Below are 21,447 nucleotides of genomic sequence, written 5' to 3' on the forward strand. Positions count from 1 at the left end.
TGGGATTAACTGGCTTTCAATGGGAATAACCACCAATGTGGTGTTACTTCTTGAGTTTGGGATGGCCATGCCAGGCACTTGGCGGGAATACCTGCAACAGGTTGGGGCACATGATGTCTCTTATTGGCATATAATGGCAATGCCTGGAAAATGAGGATGCTATCTGGCTGTGCAATGTCAACACCTGGCGAGTGGTGCGAGTCCTTGGGCATATATATGCGGCAGTGTGTGCTAAATGCGTATACATAAGCCAAGACCGTTTTTGTGCAGACGGAAGGGTGAGCTTTAAAATAAGCTCCAGAAGACAATACCAACGACACATGATAGAAACACATCTGTTGTAGTAGTAGGGGTCTCGCGTGAGACATTGTTGGAAGAAAGAATCGTTCGAGAGAGAGAGGGGTGCGGGGACAGGGGGAGAACACAACGCTAGTGGGCATTGCATGCATCCCCTGAGGTGCTGTAGAGGTGCTGTGCATATGCGTCACATGCCGAAGCACAGCGCACAGGTCAGGTGGCCACAGAAGCGTAGCCATGATTGTCTAATAAGTGGCGTCTGACCCTAATGTAGTTGAGCCCACTGCAGTGACATTGACATCTGTAACTGCCCAAACAGCTACACTGAGTGTCCATTTACAGATCGTGGGTGGCCCTGACCCACTCAGGCTCTACGCCTCTGGATGGCCACATCACATTCTTGAGCACAGCACATTGATGCTTAGATCACATTCCGGAGCACAACCCACACCTCCTCTATAACACTGTGGGAGCATGGAGCTGCAGCGCCCACTTCTGTCTGTATCACACAGAGGAGCACTACCCCCGCCCCTGTTCTTCATATATCACAGAGAAAGGAGAGCCTGCAACTGATCACAAGACATGGAGCAACAGCTCATCCCAATGTTCCTTTGATCACAGATGGAGCAAGAGCTCATCCCACTGCTCCTTGGATCACAGATGGAGCAGCAGCCTACCATACTGCACCTTAGATCATAGAGGGAGCAATAGCTCAGCCCTCTCCTTCTTGGATCACAGATGAAGCAACAGCTCATCCCACTGCTCCTTGCATCACAGATGGAGAAACAGCTCATCCCACTGCTCCTTGCATCACAGATGGAGAAACAGCTCATTCCAATGCTCGTTGCAGAACAGATGGAGCAACAGCTTATCCCACTGCTCCTTAGATCACATATGGAGCAACAGCTCGTCATACTACTCCTTAGATCACAGATGGAGCAACAACTCATCCCACTCATTCTTGGATCACAGATAAAGCAACAGCTCATTCCATTGCTTCTTGGATCACAGATGGAGCAACAGCTCATCCCAGTGCTCCTTTGATCACAGATGGAGAGCAACCCAGTGCATCTTACATCACACAGAGGGAGAATAGCGCGCTGCTCGTCTCAACACACAGAGGGAGCACAGCCCACCGCTCCACACAGCACATGGAGGGTCAATAGACATGCCATAGCTCATCAGATCACAGGGAGGGGCCCTGTCAAATGACTTTTACATGACATGGAGAGGCTTGTCCTACTGCTCCTCTTACCGTTTTAGCTGCAGATTTTTTTAAAATGCCAATTTACATCATTCCAGATAATAGACGTCGAAGGATGAAAGTCTGTGCTTCGTACCTGAAAACATACCTATCTGCTTCCGGCTTCTAAAAACAGCAATTCTGCAACAGTCAATAGCTGTTGCCATGGATACTGTGTCAAGACTAAAAAAAAACTCCCTCCAGGAGCAGTGTCCACGGCAACGAGAAGTGGATCTGCATCCAAAGGAAGCTTTTAAAAAAAAAAAACACACACAAACTATCTGAAAACCCTGCAGAGGCGGCCAGAGGTGTGCTAATAATGCAGGAGATGCGCGGGTGCAGCAGAACCGCAGAAGCAAAAGTGCCACTGCAGCAGCCGCGCGAACGCAGGGGAGACGCGCTAATGAAGGGGGGCGTGCCGCTGCCGGGTGACCAGGGATGGGAAAAGGCATGGCAGCCAGAGCGGCACTCCTGCAGCGCGGCGGGAGCCGTAGTAACGGAGAGGCAGCCAGACAGGACACCCAGAAACAGCAGAAGATAGGGCGAAGAAGGGGCCTGTCACAACCATGTGTCAGGGCCCCCTTGCCTGCATCTGGGGAAGCCTGCACGCATATGTTGCTAACCATAAAAATGCCTTGATGCCATTCAAAATCTTCAAATGCAAAAAGGGCAGTGGAAACATGGTAAAAATATTTGGTGGGACGCCAGCAGTTTTATTTGGAAGAATTGTATATCCCCAGAGCACATATTTATCACACACACATTATAATATACAGAATGTGAAAAATGAATTCAGTGCAACGCAGGTAAAGGATTTCAGGTGGGGGGCTGATATGCTTCTATGGGGAATAGGCGCACAACCTTATCCCCACCTTGCGTATGTGGAACAATCCTTGGTAAAGCAATGTAGAGAGGGGAGTAATAGCTGCAGATTATCTCTGGATAGGCTTATTTGCTTCTTCTGCACAGCAGAAACAAGATAGGCAGTCAGTGGAACAGGTGACCCCACCACTCCCCCAAATGACCACGTAAGAAAATATGTTAAGCTTTCTTAGTCAAGTCAAAGAGAGGGGCGAGGGCAACCCATTTCTTGGAAGTCTGTTGCTTGGCAGCCAATTTCTATTGCTAGACTGAAAGTCCCTGACGCCGGACCTTGCCTTCCCCACGATGTGGTAATCCAGAGGCAGCAGAGATGCGGCAATGCCGGACAGCCAGAAAAGTGTTCATGCAAGGCATGCAGAGATGCACCAATGCAGGCCAGCTGGAAAAGTGTTCATGCAAGGCATGCAGAGATGCACCAATGCAGGCCAGCCGGAAAAGTGTTCATGCAAGGCATGAAGAGATGCACCAATGCAGGCCAGCCGGAAAAGTGTTCATGCAAGGCATGCAGAGATGCAGCAATGCAGGCCAGCCGGAAAAGTGTTTATGCAAGGCATGCAGAGATGCAGCAATGCAGGCCAGCCGGAAAAGTGTTCATACAAGGCATGCAGAGATGCAGCAATGCAGGCCAGCCGGAAAAGTGTTCATGCAAGGCATGCAGAGATGCACCAATGCAGGCCAGCCAAGGCATGCAGAGATGCACCAATGCAGGCCAGCCGGAAAAGTGTTCATGCAAGACATGCAGCTATGCGCCCATGCAGGACAGACAGAAAAGTGTACATACAAGGCATACAGATATGCGTCCATGCAGGCCAGCCGGCAAAGTGTTCATGCAATAGATACAGATGTTTGCAAATGCAGGACAGGCACAAAAGTGTACATACAAGGTATGCAGCTATACACCCATGCAGGACAGGCATAAAAGTGTACATACCAGGTATGCAGCTACACGCCCATGCAGGACAGACAGCAAAGTGTACATACAAGGCATGCAGATATGCATCCATGCAGGCCAGCTGGAAAAGTGTTCATGCAATGCATACAGATGTTTGCAAATACAGGACAGGCAGAAAAGTGTACATACAAGGTATGCAGATGTGCGCCCATGCAGGACAGACAGAAAGGTGTACATACAAGGCATGCAGATATGTGCCCATGCTGGCCAGCCATAAAAGTGGTCATGCAAGGCATGCAGACATGCACCAATGCAGGCCATCCAGAAAAGTGTTCATATAATGCATGCAGATGGTTGCAAATGCAGGACAGGCAGAACAGTGAACATACAAGGTATGAAGATATGTGTCCAGGACAGACAGAAAGGTGTACATACAAGGCATGCAGATATATGCCCATGCAGGCCAGCCATAAAAGTGGTCATGCAAGACCTCCAGAGGACAGCCAGAAAAGTTGTCATGCAAGGCTGCAGAGATGCACCAATGCAGGCCATCCAGAAAAGTCTTCATACAATGCATGCAGATGTTTTCAAATGCAGGACAGGCAGAAAAGTGTACATACAAGGTATACAGCTATGCACCCTGCAGTGTGCATGACTATTTTGTACCTTGCGGTGAGCAATAAAAATATGTGCGGGAATGGCCCCACATATTTTCAGCGGTTAATCTCCCATCATTCATTCTTTGATAAATACACAAAAATCAAACAGCCGAGGCAAGCGCACACCCACCCTGCGGATGGTCGAATTCCTCACATGCCCCCCAGCCTCAACATGTGCACCACCATCGTACTGAGGGTCTGGTTCATCATCAAGACGAAAGTACCGGATGGGGCCATCTGCAGTTCCATGCTGGGAGCCTGGCTTGTGCTGGATGTCCACATCTAGTCCCTGTAGGGATGTGGCCCACCCCAAAAGCATAGGGTTCTCCCCTTGCATTTCTTAACCAGAGCATTCGTGGACGAGTAGTTAGAGCATGCACCTGGAAAATCAAGCTGTCATAGCTGCTGGGCTCAGCTCTCAACTTCTTTTAAACCTTTTTTTTAGGTCAGCCACAGACTAATATATAAAATAAGTAATGTAATGCAAGAAAGTGCTACACTTTAATGCAACTTCAAATGCAAGTCTTCCGAATTCAACCACTTGGCTAATTTAGCAGATTTCAACCAGTGTGGAGTATTTGGCAAGTGATTGTTGTGGCCATTTTCTTTGTAAAGGTCATTCCCCATTGCGGATAGTAGCCAATCAATTATATTCTTTTTTGTGCAACGCTGCTACGCTGTTAAAAAACATTATTGCACATTTCAACCAGAATGGAGTATTTGGTAAGTGCCTAGCCAAATAGGCGATGGCCTTGCATAAGCACAGCTACTTGGAAGCAATTGCTTTTTTCCTTTGAGAAACTTATTTGTGTCCTGGTAGTGGCAGTTCCTATTTTACAGGGATGCTATCAAGGACTCTGCACTTAGCTTTTGGAATTCCTGGTCTGGGTGAGCTAAACTATGGGAGCCCTCTTGCAATGCACACCACACAAAGTTGTTGTTTCCAAAGACTTTCTTTAATGATTGTCCATGCTTCAGCCTAACTAACCATCAGTATTTTTCTCTTCCGCTTTTTCATTTGTTGCTCTGGTGATGACCCTCTTGCCTTCACCTGCAGTAGTGTGTCTGGATACTGCCCTTGTAACCCTCTCTCTCAATTACTCAATAAGCCACCCCTACCACATACAGCATTGGTGGCTTTCCCAGAATGGGAACAATATCAAGGCCACCTGTAGGCCTGTGTGATCATGGCTGCATGTCCAATTCCTGGGGTTTCCTTTCTCGGTCAATTGGATTTTGGGAGTTGTAGTCTTTGTTCACAATAATCAAATTCCTTAGAACAAGGTCAGTCATGGCGGGCCGTGAGCTACAACATAAGAGCTGTCTTCGGCAACCTCCCAGCTCGACTCACCCAGACTCCTTCCTGTGAGCACGGGTTTCCTGCTGTTAAAAATGTCCTATTTTTTTGAAACATTGTTGTTGAATTTCTTTTTCCTTTGCTTAGTAATGCAAATAGTGTGTAACATCTGCATAAACTACAGTATAAGAGATAGTTAAAAGCACGCTTAAAGTCTGCTTGCCTCCTCTTCTGAATCGAGTGCTTAATATTCAGTACAGTAGACATATAAAAGTAGTAGAGCCAGCCATGGTTTTGGTAGCCCACGAGCGAGAGCTAAGGGGGAGGGGAGGTGGAAATTGGCTGGATGGGCAAATATACTGCATCTGTAAAATGTATGCTGACCTCTGAACTTCACATCTTTTGGAAGAACACCGATCAAGGTATTGCATTCGTGCACAGCGTTCAAGTTCCTTAATAACGGGGGTGACCGTAATTTACCAGTTTATCCCATCTTGGATATGAAGGTTAGGGCAGGATTTAGAGCGGTTGCCTCCATAAAAGCATCAAAGGACTATTGGCTAAATCTGCTCTAATGGAAACATGGGGGCTGCGTCATCTTTGTGACTTGGAGTTCACATCCATTTCACATCCACATAAGGGCCGGGAAGCATGCTAGGCAAAACAGATGTGTTCCTTCCGGGCATGCAGATGGGGCTTGACCTATGTGTTTTCAGGGGTCAGTGGCTTGAAATTCAAGTCAAGCTTGAGCCAGCTACTTGGCCTGAGCTGGCCTGAGCCCTTCCTAGTAGTATTCCCACCTCTTGAATCAAATAACAAGGAAGGTCAACATAGGGACTGGTGTGAGAAAGAGAGTCAGAGAGAGAAGGTGCACAGGAAAAGGGAGTGCAACAGAGAGAGGAATAGATACACAATGAAGAGGGAGAGAAATAGAGTGTGCGCAAAAGAGGGTGTTAGCAAGAAAGATGGCTGAGACCATCAGCCAAAGCCCTGGTCCTGTCTCTTGGTTATTTTAATTCGCTCAAAAACTGCTTACGTCAACTGGAGCCATCCATTGCATTGGGATTGACATGTACGCTTAAAAGACAGCCAGGTGAGGAAAACTCGATTGCCGCCTCCTGACTAACCTTAAAAAATCCTCTGAGGCTATGATCTGCTACATGAACTGCTGACTTGGGCGTTTTCATGACTGTGATTGTTCTGGAATTAGGTGGGTAAAATGTTTTGCAGTTGTGCAGGTGTTGTTGGCTTCCCCTGTTCACCTTTGCAATGGTCAGTTAGAGGAAAGCAGTTTGTATATGGATACTGACCGCAGAGCAAATATGGGGGTCAATGGCCTTCCCTGACCCCAAAAGAAAAGACATACTTTTTTCTTCAAAACAGATGACATGTAAAAGTTAATCAGGGCCACATATCTCCCCCCGGGACTATTTCATGATCGGGAAGCCCATTCCTCTGAGGGATAGGATGCAGCCCGAACCATCCAGTATGAGGACCTCCATCAACCACATCCTATTCTTTCTTTTGAAAGTGTGGCATTGGAGAGAAGGCTGTTCCTTTACACTAAGGTTTAACGAACCCAGCATTGGAGACAAGAGTCATTGAAGGTTGCACCAGCGAGTCACTACCTTTCTCTCTTTACACCCATGCAAGGCACTTTCTCTGTACCTAGATCAGGAATTTGGTACTGAAGGTGAAATAGCTGCTCTCCCTTTGCTCACCTGTTTGTAGCAATTGCCTAGCAGTCACAACCGGCATTTTTTGGCTGGTGCAAGCAGAGAAAGATCGCGTGAATCCCGAGCTACCCACCAGCCAAGCTCAGCTTGTCTTTGTTATCATTACTTTGCCAACCCTTTGGACCTGTCCCACACTCCTCCCTTTTCTCTCAATTCTTTGCTCCCAAGGGCTCTCTCGCCAATGCATCCAAGGCAAGAATGAAACTCTAGGACCCTTCCCTATTGCACCCTAGGTAGGTCAATACCATGAGCATCAGATCACACTTACAATTTCCAATCTGCATGCTCACACATGCACGCAAATATTCATCCAACCACCAACATCCAAGCTCAGTAGCACACACTCATCAGTCCTTCATGCTGCAGACATTGCTGATCCGTCACGACACATGCAGCCACGCTGCTCTCTCATACCGACTTGGTTCTCCCCCTCTACCACAAAGATCCTTGATGCGCTCACCCCCTCAGCATCTAGAATCCAACACATTGATGCTCTGGAAATACACCAGAAGGCCTCATTGTCATTCACAAGACCTCTTGAAGCTTCAACCTTCAGGGATGCGCGCATCATTCAACTCCTTCAAACTCATCACCTGCCATTTTTTGTTCTCCTTCGCTCAGACGGTCAAACAAGGACATCCCAGAAGCAATCACAGACCTCATCACAGCATCATCCACACCCATTCCAACATGATTTGCCCAAGGACCTCCATCTGCCAGGACGTGCAACCAACAAAACCAAAGAAGCCATCTTCATCATACTGGCACGCTGAACACAAAACAGCTGGTCGTCGAACCCATACACAGCATAGGGGAAAAAAAGAACCTCTTATTTACTGTACCCTCGGCCATCAGCTGCTTCCCACCCCTACAGCTGGCCCAGACAGATCATCCCACAACACCCATCACAATACACCAAAGCTGCCCAACACTCCCAATTGCACCTTCAAGAACGTACGATTAATCTGCTCAGGGCAGCAAACAAGATGTTTAGGTCAGTGTACTTTACCCACAAGATTTTCAAGTTTGGGGCAATCAGAATGGTTAGGGAGTAAAGAAAAACAAATCACATCCTATTGACATTGTGGGTTATTTTAATAAAAGTAGACATCTATTTCAACCTTTTCATAATCCATGCCTCTTTGACTCTAGTAATTAATTCAAGTTAAAAGATACAGTGTTACCCTAACGTTATTCTTCAGATCAAGCAGTAACAATGAAGGATCCTTCCAGTGGCGCTGCTCTGATGGTACCACTGACCTAAACCTATCCAGGAAGTAGAATCAGTGTGACAGGATGCTATGTGTCTGTGCTTCCTATTTTCTGTTGGGAATACATTATTTTGTTGGAGGTATTTGCTTGTTTTTAGGGAGTAAAGGTGGCTGTTATGTCACTTATCTCTAACACGGCTTGTGTGCTAGAAGAAAAAGCTTATTTCTCTAGCAGCCACCACAAACCACATGGCAAATGTAAAAATGCTCCTCGTCTAACTGAACCACCCTATGATAGCCACTGCCAACTCCAGCGAAGACATGAACCGACACACCAAAAACCCTCTGCAAAGTGGTACATTCAAGAACTCAATGAGAGAAAGCATTCCATCAACAGACAAGAACATCTCTGGGGAGCACCCAAACATCTGGAAGATCATATCATCCTGAAAGCTCTCAGATGTACATGTGTGGAGGTCCTCACCATAATCGAGGCAGCTCACAACCCATAGACCATATCAAGAACAGAGCCCTCTTCAAAGCCATCAAACAGTGCATCAATCCTCTATTAGAACCTGCAGCACCTCAGTCCAAAGGCAACCACAATGCAATATATGACGTCTTCACTTCAGCACTGACATCCCACCCCCCTACTACATGACACACCAAACGTAGAACATCTGACTTCATTACTCGTAAAGAACTGACCAGCAAACTCACAACTCTTTAGGCCACTGCATCTGAATATAACATCCTCTCCACTTCCGGCAACAATGCTGTGTCATATCATGAATGCCTGTCTCACTCAAGGAATCCTCTCTGGTGCTATGATGACTGGCCAAATCCCACACCGAATGAAGAAACCTACACTTGACTCAGATGACTTGGCCAACTATCGAATGGCCCCACACTCTGTCTTCATCGGAAAGATCTGTTAAAAAACAGTTTCCCTTCAGTTGCCCTACAAGATCGCAGAGCTATCAATCCAGCTTCCAGACAAGATACTGCACAGAGACTTCCACCATCCAGTCCATCACTCATCGACAATGCCCAGTTCACTGGGGATAAAGGAGAAGCCTACCTTCTTATTCTGTGTGTTGTGTCCACTTTCATGAATACTGCTGACCAAACTTCACAGATCATCATAGTCCCCCCCCCACAAAGTGCCTTGTTACCGAGTTATATGATGGACATATTGAAGTAGGTGAAGTGAGCATGGGGTTTATATTTTCACCTACCGTGTGGTTTCTGGAGGATCTACTTCTGACAGTCTTGCTCCCAACAGCCTTCTGTCTCAAAGAGAGACAAATTAACTCCGACCTGGCCTAAAAGGAAGACTGCAGACCAAACACCCAAATGTTGGTGATGGGTTCCTCACACTTGCGTTGGGTGGTGATATACGACTCTGATGAATTTGTAGTTGGTTTTGGTTGCAGAGGAATGCTACTATGTGATCAGAGAGCTGATGTTTGATGCTGGTGTACAGAGTGGACCTCTCAGAGTAACAGAAACAATGGTCCTGTTATTAGGTAAAGCACATGGCACAGCTAATGCTCCAGAGGCGAATGCCAGTATGGATAAACTCCAGGGGGTTGCTGGGGTATAGCAGGAAGGCTATACTTGTCCAGGACAGATGTGGCAAAAAGGAGGATGCTGAATTCCATATTACCGCATCCATTACCTGCTCAGTTGGTCAGAATTGTCCTGCTAATGAAGTGCCAGAGTATGCAGCATTGGCGCTGCATTAATAGTCAAAATGACTTTATTTTGCTATTGAGTTGTAGGCCCCAGGTTTTGGGGTACTCCAAGAGTCAGTGCATTCTTGGCAACCCAGATGTGGGTCACAGTGTGCATCAACTGTGGGCGGCTTTATGGTTAGAGTGTCTTGGGATAGCATTTCAACCTCTTCTGCCGATTGTCTGCACCTCAGCTTTGCTACATCAGTCTTCCAGCATTTAATGGGAATTGATATGATATGATATATGATATGATATGGCATTTATAACGCGCCTATACACAAGTGTTTCAAGGCGCAACGAGGCAAGGGAGGGGAACATAGGGAGGACGGACAACGATCCTACTAGGCCAGGTGTCATTCAGATCGTTTGTGGAAAGGGGGCAGGGACAGTGCAGTACATGGGAAAGATGATAACAATAAGTAAATAAACGGCCAGCATGAGGCAAGTGCATGGGGAAGCGCGCGCATCAGGTGTCAAGGGCTGGTAGCGGGACTGTAGGGATACAGAAACAGTCCCCAAGTGCGGGGGTTGCCAGGTGGGCAGTGCAGGTGTGTGATGCTGGCAGGGGAAGGGCCCGAGATCAGAGAGTGTCCAGGTAGCCAGTGCAGTTCTGGTTACGGCAAGGAGGTCAGCAGAGGAGAGGAGGAGAAAAGGCAGAAGTAAAGAGAAAGGGTTTGAGGTGCTTCCGGAACTGGAGATGGTTCTCCTCACGTTTAAGGGAGGCTGTTCCAGAGTGAGGCACCAGCCGAAGAGAAAGATCTACCACCAACTCATTGCTTGGAGAAGCGACTGACCCTGAGGGAGTTGGAGGCGGATGAGCAAAGATATTTAATTGTAATTGTAATGGGAATTGAGACTCAGATGGTGGTCACAGGTCTCAACCAGAAGGGTGTATTCATTCAAATATGCAGTCTGGTAATGACGGCGAGCATCCACATTCCAATTCTGCTGGCTATTTCAATAGGTGCTGCCTAAGGCATATACAATTGTAGATGTACTCTTAACTTATGTGCCAAGCAGACTGCCCTTGCATGGCTCTGCCAATGAAGGCCAGAAACCAGAAGAGCCTGGGTCCTACGTGGTCATGGCAGCAACCATACACATAGCCTGGGAGGGACAATTGCAGGCTGCAGGATTGATTTTAGTGTGATGACCAGCAGATGAACCTTCAAGGGGTACTGTCTGGCCACACCAGCAAAACTGTTAATCTGTGTCAGCCAGGTGAGGTTATTTAACTGTTGAAGAAAGTGGGTTATGTTGGAAACCCCAAAGCTCTAGGAGTCTCGGCTCTGCTGGTACATCAGGAACTACTTTCCCTAGGAGGTGTTGTGAATAAGAGATTGCAGGAAAATGTAAGAGAACAGGCTCTGCATCCATTCTGGGTCGATCTTCTAAAGTTGACACCAAACCTCATAAGGAGCAAAGTATCCTTAACAAGAAAGCAGACTCGAGGAACCACTCGCGATGTGCTAGGAAGGTTTGGCACCCTGACCCCGCTGTTGTCCCATCGGACCCCTGCTTTTTCATCAAACCAAGAAGGCCTGTAAAGGCGCATTGCTCCTTTGGAGTAGTGAGAACAACTACTCTTGGCATCTCCTACTTACCCTCACAAAGAGCCTCTTCGAAAGAGTTCTTGGGCCATCCAGTGAAAAGTCCAGCTCAAACCCAGGTTATCGCACAGGAATGCTGCCATCCTGAGTTTAGACTCAAGACTTTGGGAATCGCTAGCTTGTGGTCCTGGGCTCTCTCCCATCAAAACCTGTTGTCCTAGCCCCGCTGGTTCATAATTTATGAGAGTGTGCCACGCCGTGAGCATTTGTAGTCCTTGTGTTGCCCGCCGTGGTGATCATCGATGAAAGTGCCTGCAGTTCTGCCCTACCATGTCTTGAGATGTGCTGCACTGGAACTATTCTTCTCCTTTCTTCAGGAGCTGAGTAAAGGCTAGTGTCCCGTCACGGACGAACGTCCCGTCCCGCAGCTGCTGAGAGCCAGAGCGTCCTGAAACTCCAGGGTTAACACTTATGAGCGATGTGGGCTAGACTGCCAAAGTTTGGTCTGGACTGTGTCGAGGGTCGGTGAGTACTTTTAACACTTATCAGTGGCCCCCTGGCACATCCATCTCTTTTTAGACATGAGAATCCCTTAAAAGATACTCATGTTGGCAGGGCTAGCCTGCACTTTCACGCTAGTCCAGAACTCTGAAAGTCACTCTATACACAAGGATAGACCTTCCTCTAGGAATAGGAACTTATTTTTCATTGCCTCAAGCCCCTTCTTGAGCAGCTACAGCCCCCTAAAGAGAACCCACTTTTCATTTTACGCATGACCGTGCGTTAACGCACAACTGTACTTTGAGAACTAGGCTCCTCACTTCGTAGGGCTGGACTACATAAGTTAGGGATTGTTGATGAAGGACTGCCTAAACTGATATATGTGCCAAAACAACCCCTTTCTGTTGCAGGTTGTGGTTATTGCCCTCCCCCCCACCATCATCATCAGCCTTAGGCTATTCGCAATATTGTATATATGTTATAGTGAATAAGCGTGTGTGGTAATTGTTTCTTGATAACTGCGGTTTAATCATGTTTTGTTATAAAGGCCTATTATAAATGTCTTTTTGATATACATCTTTGAGGTTTCACTGTGTGTGCTCATTGGGGGCCTCCGATCACTCTCCCCCCTCCTGAGACTTAGTCTTGACTGCCTGCCAAGCTTCTGTAGATTGGTATGGCTTGTCCAGAAGGTTCCCCTGTTCCACTAAACTAGGGTGGCCTCCAGAGGGGGACTGGGAACCAAAAGAGGCCCTGGAAATAATTATCAAAGTGGCCCCATATTACACATTTTCAGCACATCCAACCCTTTTCCTGTGGGAACATTTTTAAATAACACACAAAAGAGGCCAAGGGTGCAGAGACCCACTGGGAAATCTCCAGGGTTCCCTATAGGTCACTCCACCCCTGGTGGACTCCTAAACTTCTGCCTACCAGGTCAGAGTTTAGAAATCCATCTTAACGCCTAGCACCCTTCTTAGCTGTATATCGAGAAAATAATTAATGTCTACTCTTCCTACGGTTCCCCTGGAACATAATCCATACAAAAGAGATTCTCATGTGTTATGATCTGGTACAAGATGGGGTGTTGTCTTGTAGAGTCTGTCAAAAAAGTGATCAACGGGAAACATTGTAACATTTGTTGCTGGCGTGTCAAGGTCTAAGGGGCTTGCGTGCAAACATTTTTAGAAAGCACAATTGTAAAATTGTAAACTCCACCACTGATAGAGTCTATGAGCAAATGTCTTTCGGGATCAACCATATCAATAATGGTTGCAGTGGTGAGATTTTTTAAAGAACTGAATTTGGACAACAATCATGATGCTATAAACTCCAGGAAATAGATTGTTCTTAATGTAATGTATGATTCTGACACTGTTACTAAATGAATAATTTAAATGGCACTTATTCTTGCTTTATTACTAGTCACAACTAATTGATTTATTGCATTTCTTTTCTTTTTTCTTTTTCTCTTTTATATAAGTCTTTGTTAAAGGTTAAAGTTTTACCCATGTAGAGAAGCAGCTGAATGCCTCTGCAGGAAACCCTGCACCCCTTCCTCCCATATGTTGCACACCTGAGATCGTGCAGTGTTTAACACCAGCAGTTGTGCCAATACCGCAGCGTGTGTTCGAAAGAAGATACCCATTAATACAACCGTACCGAATGTATCCCCGAAGTGATGACAACCTAACGGAGAAACTCCCTGAAGGAATATGAGAAAGAGCAAGGAAAGAAGCTAGCGACGACAGTAGAAACATATACGACGTCTAAAGATGCTGGCTGGAGAAGATGTATGGATCCTGCAGAAACTAATGACGAAGTAAAGAATCAAGTGAATAAGAAGAAGAAGATTACACATGCACAAAGTGCTTCAGAGATTCAACCGTTCAGCAATCGTACAGATGCTGAAACGCAAGTAGACTAAGTCATCATAGAAGCTGGCTATAAGTAGTAAATAGAATGAAGGCAAAGCTACCATTGTATAGAAGCTGGACAATGGTATCATGAATTTAGTAAGCCAGGACCCATGAAGAGGGATGGGTAACTGTGTCGCAGCATGAACAAGCAGAATGGTGGAGCTGCATGGTGAGGTTGCCTGGCCTGGAGTCAAGACTGAACCAGCCAAGGTCAGCTATCTATTCTGGAAAGGAGTGAACTTTTGAAGGGTGAAGCATTCCTTGTTAAGGTGTAAAGAAAGAACACCAAGAGTGCCAAGCTTAATTCATTTAAAGCATTTAAAACATGCAAAATGAACTAAATCGTGGTCTTCTGTCACGTGGTCCAAGGATGAAAATAGAGTTCGAACTTAGAGTCCCAGAACATGATAGTGAGTGCTCTCACTCCCATGGATTCTAAAGACAAGGATACTTTGCACACTCAAGTTCAAACACAATCTTCATGGCAGAAGTCATGGGCGATGAGAGATGCTGTGCTAATTGGGTGGGGAGGTAGTGTCAGGCCCCATATCCTTGCACATGGGTCTGGGCTTAGGTGCTGCTAAGTGAAGCGAATGTTCCAGACCTGGCAGAACCATGCCAACTGATTATATTAGTCCATATATCGAAATAGGACCTTATAATTTGAAAATTAATGAGAAACTGTGTATCTAATGTTTCTAAAGATGACATGCTTTAGAGGTAGACATATGTTGTCCACCTGATAGTGGGCATCCAATCACAATTCTAGTTCCTATAGAATGTATACTTAGATGTTCCTCTTAAGCCAATCCCAACCCATGATAGGTTTTTCATTATGTGTCACGTAGTATGATGTCATCTCTGATGCATTTTTGATATAAAAGCTGTGATTCATGTGAAAATCGCTGAGAGTTCCTGAGTGTACGTCCATTGGTGTTTGTTGTAGATTACCTGCTTTAGATAATTGTTAATAAAACAGTACTTTGCCATCTTCCTGAGTTGGGTTGGATTTGGAGTTATTCTGTGTAATCCCATCTATTGCAAGCACGCTCCTAAAGGGCCCTAAACTCACATGGTAGCGGTGCAGATGTTTAAAAAATCCAGACTAGTTCAGCTCCAGATTTTCAGACAATCAGCCATCCTCCACCATTAGCTGGAAGATCGCAGAGTTTCCTGTGGAGAGTGGTCGAATAGAAATAAACTTGCAAGAAGAACTGAGATGGTGGGCAGGTCCGCCTTTGAAGAAATCCTTGGCCGGTTTCCACAGGCGCTCTGTGGATGGAAGGCGAAGTGGTCGGATTGAAGGAGGAGTCAATACTGAGGGCGTTGAGTCAATTAACGAATGGTGAGTAGACTAAGGGGAAGGGCAAATAAAGGGATGGGATTGTGATAATTATGATTAATGGGAAATCATTGTAGAAATAAGAGATCACCTAAGGATCCTAATTCAAAGGAATTAGAAGAAGACATTTCAAACTCCAGCGGGAGTAAGGTGAAATATAAAACGCGCGGTCAGGGCCGCATAACGTGATGTCTTAAACCCTGTACTGGGTAAAAAGTAAAGGCGAGGGAAGAGGTGATCACAGTGCTTATAATGTGTAATTTTTGACAAGTCTAAATGTTGTTTGTTGAAAAAAGTATCGAGGAGCGAAAGAAATTGTGAAGAGTTGAAAAGGTAACAGTGATTAAAGATAAAGTGTAGCAAAATTATTGGCGCCAATTAAACGAATAGATAGGCTTTTGAAAGAAGAGGATTGAGCAGCAGATAAAATGTTCATGCCTTGGCCACAAGGGGGATCATTGTCAAAAGCGGTATTGCAACACATGACCACATACTTGCACGTCGCTTACACAGTGAAGAAATTAGAGAAAAGATTAGCAATTTTAGAACTTTGGAAGATGTATCAAGAAGAAAGGGAAGATCCGCCTCCTGAGGAGTGGATTCTTAATCAGCAGAAGGGGGAAGGCGTTGAGCCCCCAGCTGCCCTTGCCCTTTCTGAAGCAAAGAGTGTTACTACGGAAAAGATAGGAGTGTATCCTTTACAGGAATTAAGAGCAGCAACGGGGTATAGTAATGCCATATATGAACCCCCCTGCTTACAGTAGTGACAATAGTCCGGAACAGAATAAAAGAAAGGAAGAGATTTATATGTTTTTACAAGACAAGGAATACAAGAGCGAACTGTCAAATTTATCAATAGAAATAGAAAGAGAAATCAAGAGATGGAAAGGAGAAAAGGATAAGGCTGACGAGATAGAGATAGAAAGGAAAGAAAGAGAGAGGAGGATGAAGCACAAAGATTAAGGGACAACAGATTACAGAGATGAAGGGAAGAAGAGGAAAGAAGGGAAGTAGTAAGGAGAGAAGAACGAAGGCAAGATGAAGAAATAGTTAGAAGAGATGCAATAAAGCAAAGGGAAGCAGATGAAGAAATATAACAAAAAAGGAGGCCGCAAGGTTTTGATGGCAGTCTCATTCATAAAAAACAAATGAGAGATACGATGGGACAGAGTGGAAGAGATTCTTCTGATAAAGGAATTAACGCCAGCAGTATCTAGAGTAGTGCTAGAAGAAGAAATATTTGATGTGGAAAGCATTGGAGAAAGGATTGATAAGGTCTATCAACGGTTAACACAAGATATGGAGTATGGAGCTCGAAGGAACGATGATCTATCCCCAGTACCTCAACCATGAAGTGAGGAGGGAAACTTGTCCAGTGATGAATGTCAGGCATTGTCTTTGAGCAGACTGAACTTAGACAAGGGTGACGATTGTCACGCTAGTTGGGGCCTAGACATGTCAGATGAGAAAAGAGAGCCTGGTCTTGGAGTAGAAGTAGGGAGTGTGTGCGCCCCTGAAGGAAGCCTGCAAATGGATGAGGAAGGTGAGATGGACAGATCTGGAATACCCTAAAGATAAAACGCATATCCTGAGTGTCCCTGAGGACGATCACATAGTGAGAAGGGAGAGTCTCCACCATATGTAAGCAGGTTAAGGACGTTACCGACAAGCAGACAGACAGGGATGATTACCCCTGCCATGGATAGACTAATAGTGGGATACGACTTTTGGATGGGGCTCACACTGTTCCCCTTGTTAGAAAAGGAGGGAGCAAGACCGCAATACATTCCATGTCCACAGATGGACAAGGATAACTTAAAATGCAAGCTCCCTAGTATGACTTCGGGAGCTGGGAAATGGATATACGAATTAGAGAAAATGATAGGAGGAAATACACTGGCCATAGGGGACATAAAAAGTCTCCTGGCAGCCATTCTTGCAGAGAGGGCTGATGACATATGGAGAAGAGCGGGATATTCAAGTGTGACTGCACAAAATACAGCTCATGATGGAGCACCATTTGATAATTGTAGAGCAGACGTTTGGAGGGCTCTCAGGGTAAAATATCCTGACACATCGGATGTGGGTGCAATTATGACACATAAAATGAAGGAAGATGGAGACCCTATTGCTTACATTCAAGATATTCAGGAGAAATGGCAGCTTGAAACTTGCTAGCCATGTGAAAAGACAGTGGCATTATTTTACCATATTTTATGTCAGGGGTTGCCTGAGCCAGTACCGAGGCAGATGAAATAACAAGTTGGGATGGAATCGAAGCCATGGGCTGAGATAGAGTTGACAATACTGCACCATTGTCGGTTATTACAAGATAAAAACAAAAAGAAAGATGAGAATAGGAAGATTGAGGGAGCCAAGTTGGTTAAAAAAACGTTGTCAAAATTTGCCATAGAAGGGGCGGTACTGACCAGCGGAGAAGGATTGGGAATGCAGGAAGCAGTAGGTACATCACAGGCAAATAATTTGTGCCCGATGAACCAAGGTGGGTATGGGTTTATGCAAGAGGCAGAGGTATGGGATATAAGGGAAGAGGAGGTGGATTTCAGAATAACGATGGTGGGCTTAACAATACACAGAACGAGAACCAGAATGCTCATGGAGGATATAACCAAGGAGGGATTAACAGAAAGGTTCCCCCATATGTTGGAATTGTGGAATGACAGGACATATTGCGCGTGTATGTGGGAGCTAAGGGAATGTACAAAATGGCCACTTTTCTAGAGGGGGACAGCATATCCACCGCCATACAGCACACAGACCAGAGAGAGCTTTGTCCAAGATCACACATCTTATCAGGTAAAAGCACCATAAGTACAGCAGGTGCAACAGCAGGGACAAGCGCAAATGAATCCACCATAAGGGCAGTAGCAACACGCCCCTATGCAGGCACAGCATTCTGTGAATACAGGACAAGTATTGACACCTAGAAAAGGAGGTGTCACTGTGGTAGGAGGAAATCCTTCCACATGACAGGGATGAGCTTGTATCCACAATAGCAAAACAAAGGGGGGTCTGCGAGTCTCTCTACCAGCACGAACACAGCCCAGTGACCTGGTCTTGGGTGGATGGCCCCTGGGAGAGTCTCAACCAAGGCTTTAGCTCACTGTCCCTTTCACAGAGGAGAAATATCCCTGCATATCAGTCTTTGTCCTGCCCAGGGGCAGTCCAGCATGAAAATGGTAGGCAATTCTCCTCCGAACAAAGTACCAACAGCAACCCCAGACACGTGCTTCGGCCTAGTCGGGCCTCATCAGTGAGGTGGAGCTGATGACCTCTGTATGCACAATAGGACAGCTCACAGGGTGACTTTATGTGTTCAGTACTATATGTGACACCAGACCGCCAAGCAGAACCAAGGGTCGATGTGACGATAGGAGGCAAATCCTTTTCTTTTCATGTAGACACTGGAGCAACTTGTTTGTGTATATGAGAAGGAAAATATCCAATGTCAGATATTGCAATGAATGCTCAAGGGTTTTCTGGAGCTACGAGTCGAGTTCCTTTTACTGATAAATTACTAGTCTCCATACGAGAATGTGACATGTCAGTTCCTCTGTTATATTCACGACATACACCGGTTACCATTTTAGGAAGAGATTTAATGGCAAAGCTCAATATGACAATTTCATTTACTGATCAAGGAATATTGTGCTCCATTCCAGGGATACACTATTTAAACGTGGGAGATTTCATACTGGCATTCACAGGGCAAGTGGCTCTAGCTCTATGAGGCGTTCAAGTATATCCAGAGATTTTTCTATATGAGGTAAGCATTTTGCTGACATGGTTACCTGGTCTAGTAGGAAAGATTGTGAGGATACCTGATGACTTTTTATTTAGACCACAAATACCTATGGATGAGGAGGGTGCACAGACTCTTCCTTCAGAGTTGGAAGCAGCTATAGTACGAAAAGTAATGGCAATGCTCGAAGGGATAGATGATGAGGGTAGACTGTGGAGAACAGTGATAGCTCTTGAGGAGGGGTACAGATTGACTGACATAACTGATGATATGTTTGGGGAAGACCGGAGTGATGATGAAGTGGTGTTCTTCATGAGCATTACATACTGGATAAAAATAGAGAAAAGGGAAATCCCACAAAGAATGACGATAATGCGGCAACGACCAGCATCTTTTCAAGAGGATCTTGAAAAGGTGCCAAGTGCTTTATCGACCACAGGCCCCTATGACGTAGGTTTATTGAAGGGGATAGGGGAGGTTCAAATAAATCTCAAGGCAGGAGCAATTTTAACCTGAGCAAAACAGTACCCCATGTCTCGAGAAAGTGATGAAGGTATATTTCAGACTATGTCAGCACTGATGAATCAAGGGATTCTGGTACCATCGAAGTCATTGTGTAATACCACAGTGCATCTGATAGAAAAATGAAAAGGAGAGTTTCAGAGATGTATCCAGGATTTGAGACCTCTTAACCAGATTGTAGATGCTGAGTTTTTTAGTTCCCAATTCGGCGACAATATTGTGCATTTTCCCATTAGAAGCTCAGTACTTCACTGTGATCGATTTCAAAAATGTGTTTTTCTCAATCCCATTGCCAAGGATTCACAAGACTTGACTTTCTTTATGTTTCACCAAAAGAGACTAAAACATACTCGGTGAATCCCCATCGATCTTTAACAGAGTCCTGCAGATGGATCTAGGCAATATCGATTTCGAAAGTGAGTTGATACAGTACGTAGATGACCTATTGATTTGCAGTAAAACAGAGGATGAGTGTAAACAGGACTGCATCCAACTAATCCCTATTTTACACAAAAAAGAAGGTGGGTGAGGCGCGCACTCCCGGTCCTGGTCAATTGAACCTGTTGCAAAAAATATAATAAGTAGCTGGGTCAAATCCCAAAATGGACAAATATTCACAGGGTTAGATCCCTTCTGCTGCAAATCAGGTACTCAGTAATAACAGGGTTAGATCCCTTGCTGCAAATCAGGTACTCAGTAATAACAGGGTTAAATCCCTCAGATGCAGTTCTGTGGTCTGTAGTTGTTCTCCTCCTAGCGCTTTCTTATCTCAAATAATCATCAGGGAGGCTGTTGAGCAGTTGTGTCTAATTAGACTCAAAGGATTCTGGTAGCTGTAGTGAAAACGTTTTTTTCTGTTCAGGTGACCAGCAACCGACACCCCTCCAAAGCACAAGTCCTTCCCAAATTTGGGGGAGGGGAGAGAACCATCTTTATGATTCTCCAAGTAAAACGTTTTCACTACAAACGTATGATGGCATTTGTTCTACATATGGTTTGAGAAAGAATTCGACGTAGACTGAGAGGGGTTCTAACAGAGAATCCATAGCAGCCACGATAGGTCGTCCGGGAGGGTGATCATAACCCCACACCCCACCTACAGGGTTCATTTTAGAGTGTGCATGCCTTGCGCCATGACGGAAAACGTTTTCCCGTATAAGCAAACTCTATACAAACAGAAGTGTGGGGTAAGTATGCGGGCGACCTTCGCCCTGGATGTCACAAATCTTTTTATGGTGGACTACGAAGGCAATTTTGTCATCGGACCAAATAGCCTCTTTAAACAACAACGAGACCTGTGCCAGAGCCTGGTGGCGTGGTAGAGGTAGATTGATGATATTTTCATCATATGGAGAGGGACCATTGCTTCTCTCTTAGCTTTTAAAGATTGTCTTGACACCTGTAGTCACGAGATCAACTTTACCTTAGAATGTAATGAGATTGATGTACGTTTTTTGGATCTGATGATTAGAAGAGTTGAGAACACCCTGGTCACCACCCTTTATCGGAAGCCCACCGATAGAAATAGTCTACTTCATTTTTCTAGTTATCATCCGGCGGGACTCTGGCAAAACCTCCCCTAAGACCGATTCTTGCGAGTGCGCCATAACTGCTCCAAGGAGAGGGAATTTGACAAACATGCGATGTTCATGAAAGACAGATTAACCTCAAGAGGTGACCCCAAAAAACTTGTAAAAGACAATCTAAAGAGGGTATCCACTACCAACAGAGAAATTTGCCTGACCCCATGGAACAAACAAAAGCAAGATTGGCTGGTCTGTGTCACTACCTTCAACCCTGTTAGCAACGATAAAAAAAAAAAGATTGACCGTAATTGGGATTTAATTAAAAAACCAGGGGTCCTAAGTAAGAAACCAATGTTCGCTTTCAAAAA

Source organism: Ambystoma mexicanum, chromosome 11, assembly GCF_040938575.1.
Source record: "Ambystoma mexicanum isolate Mex_15411 chromosome 11, UKY_AmexF1_1, whole genome shotgun sequence".
Classification (NCBI taxonomy): domain Eukaryota; kingdom Metazoa; phylum Chordata; class Amphibia; order Caudata; family Ambystomatidae; genus Ambystoma; species Ambystoma mexicanum.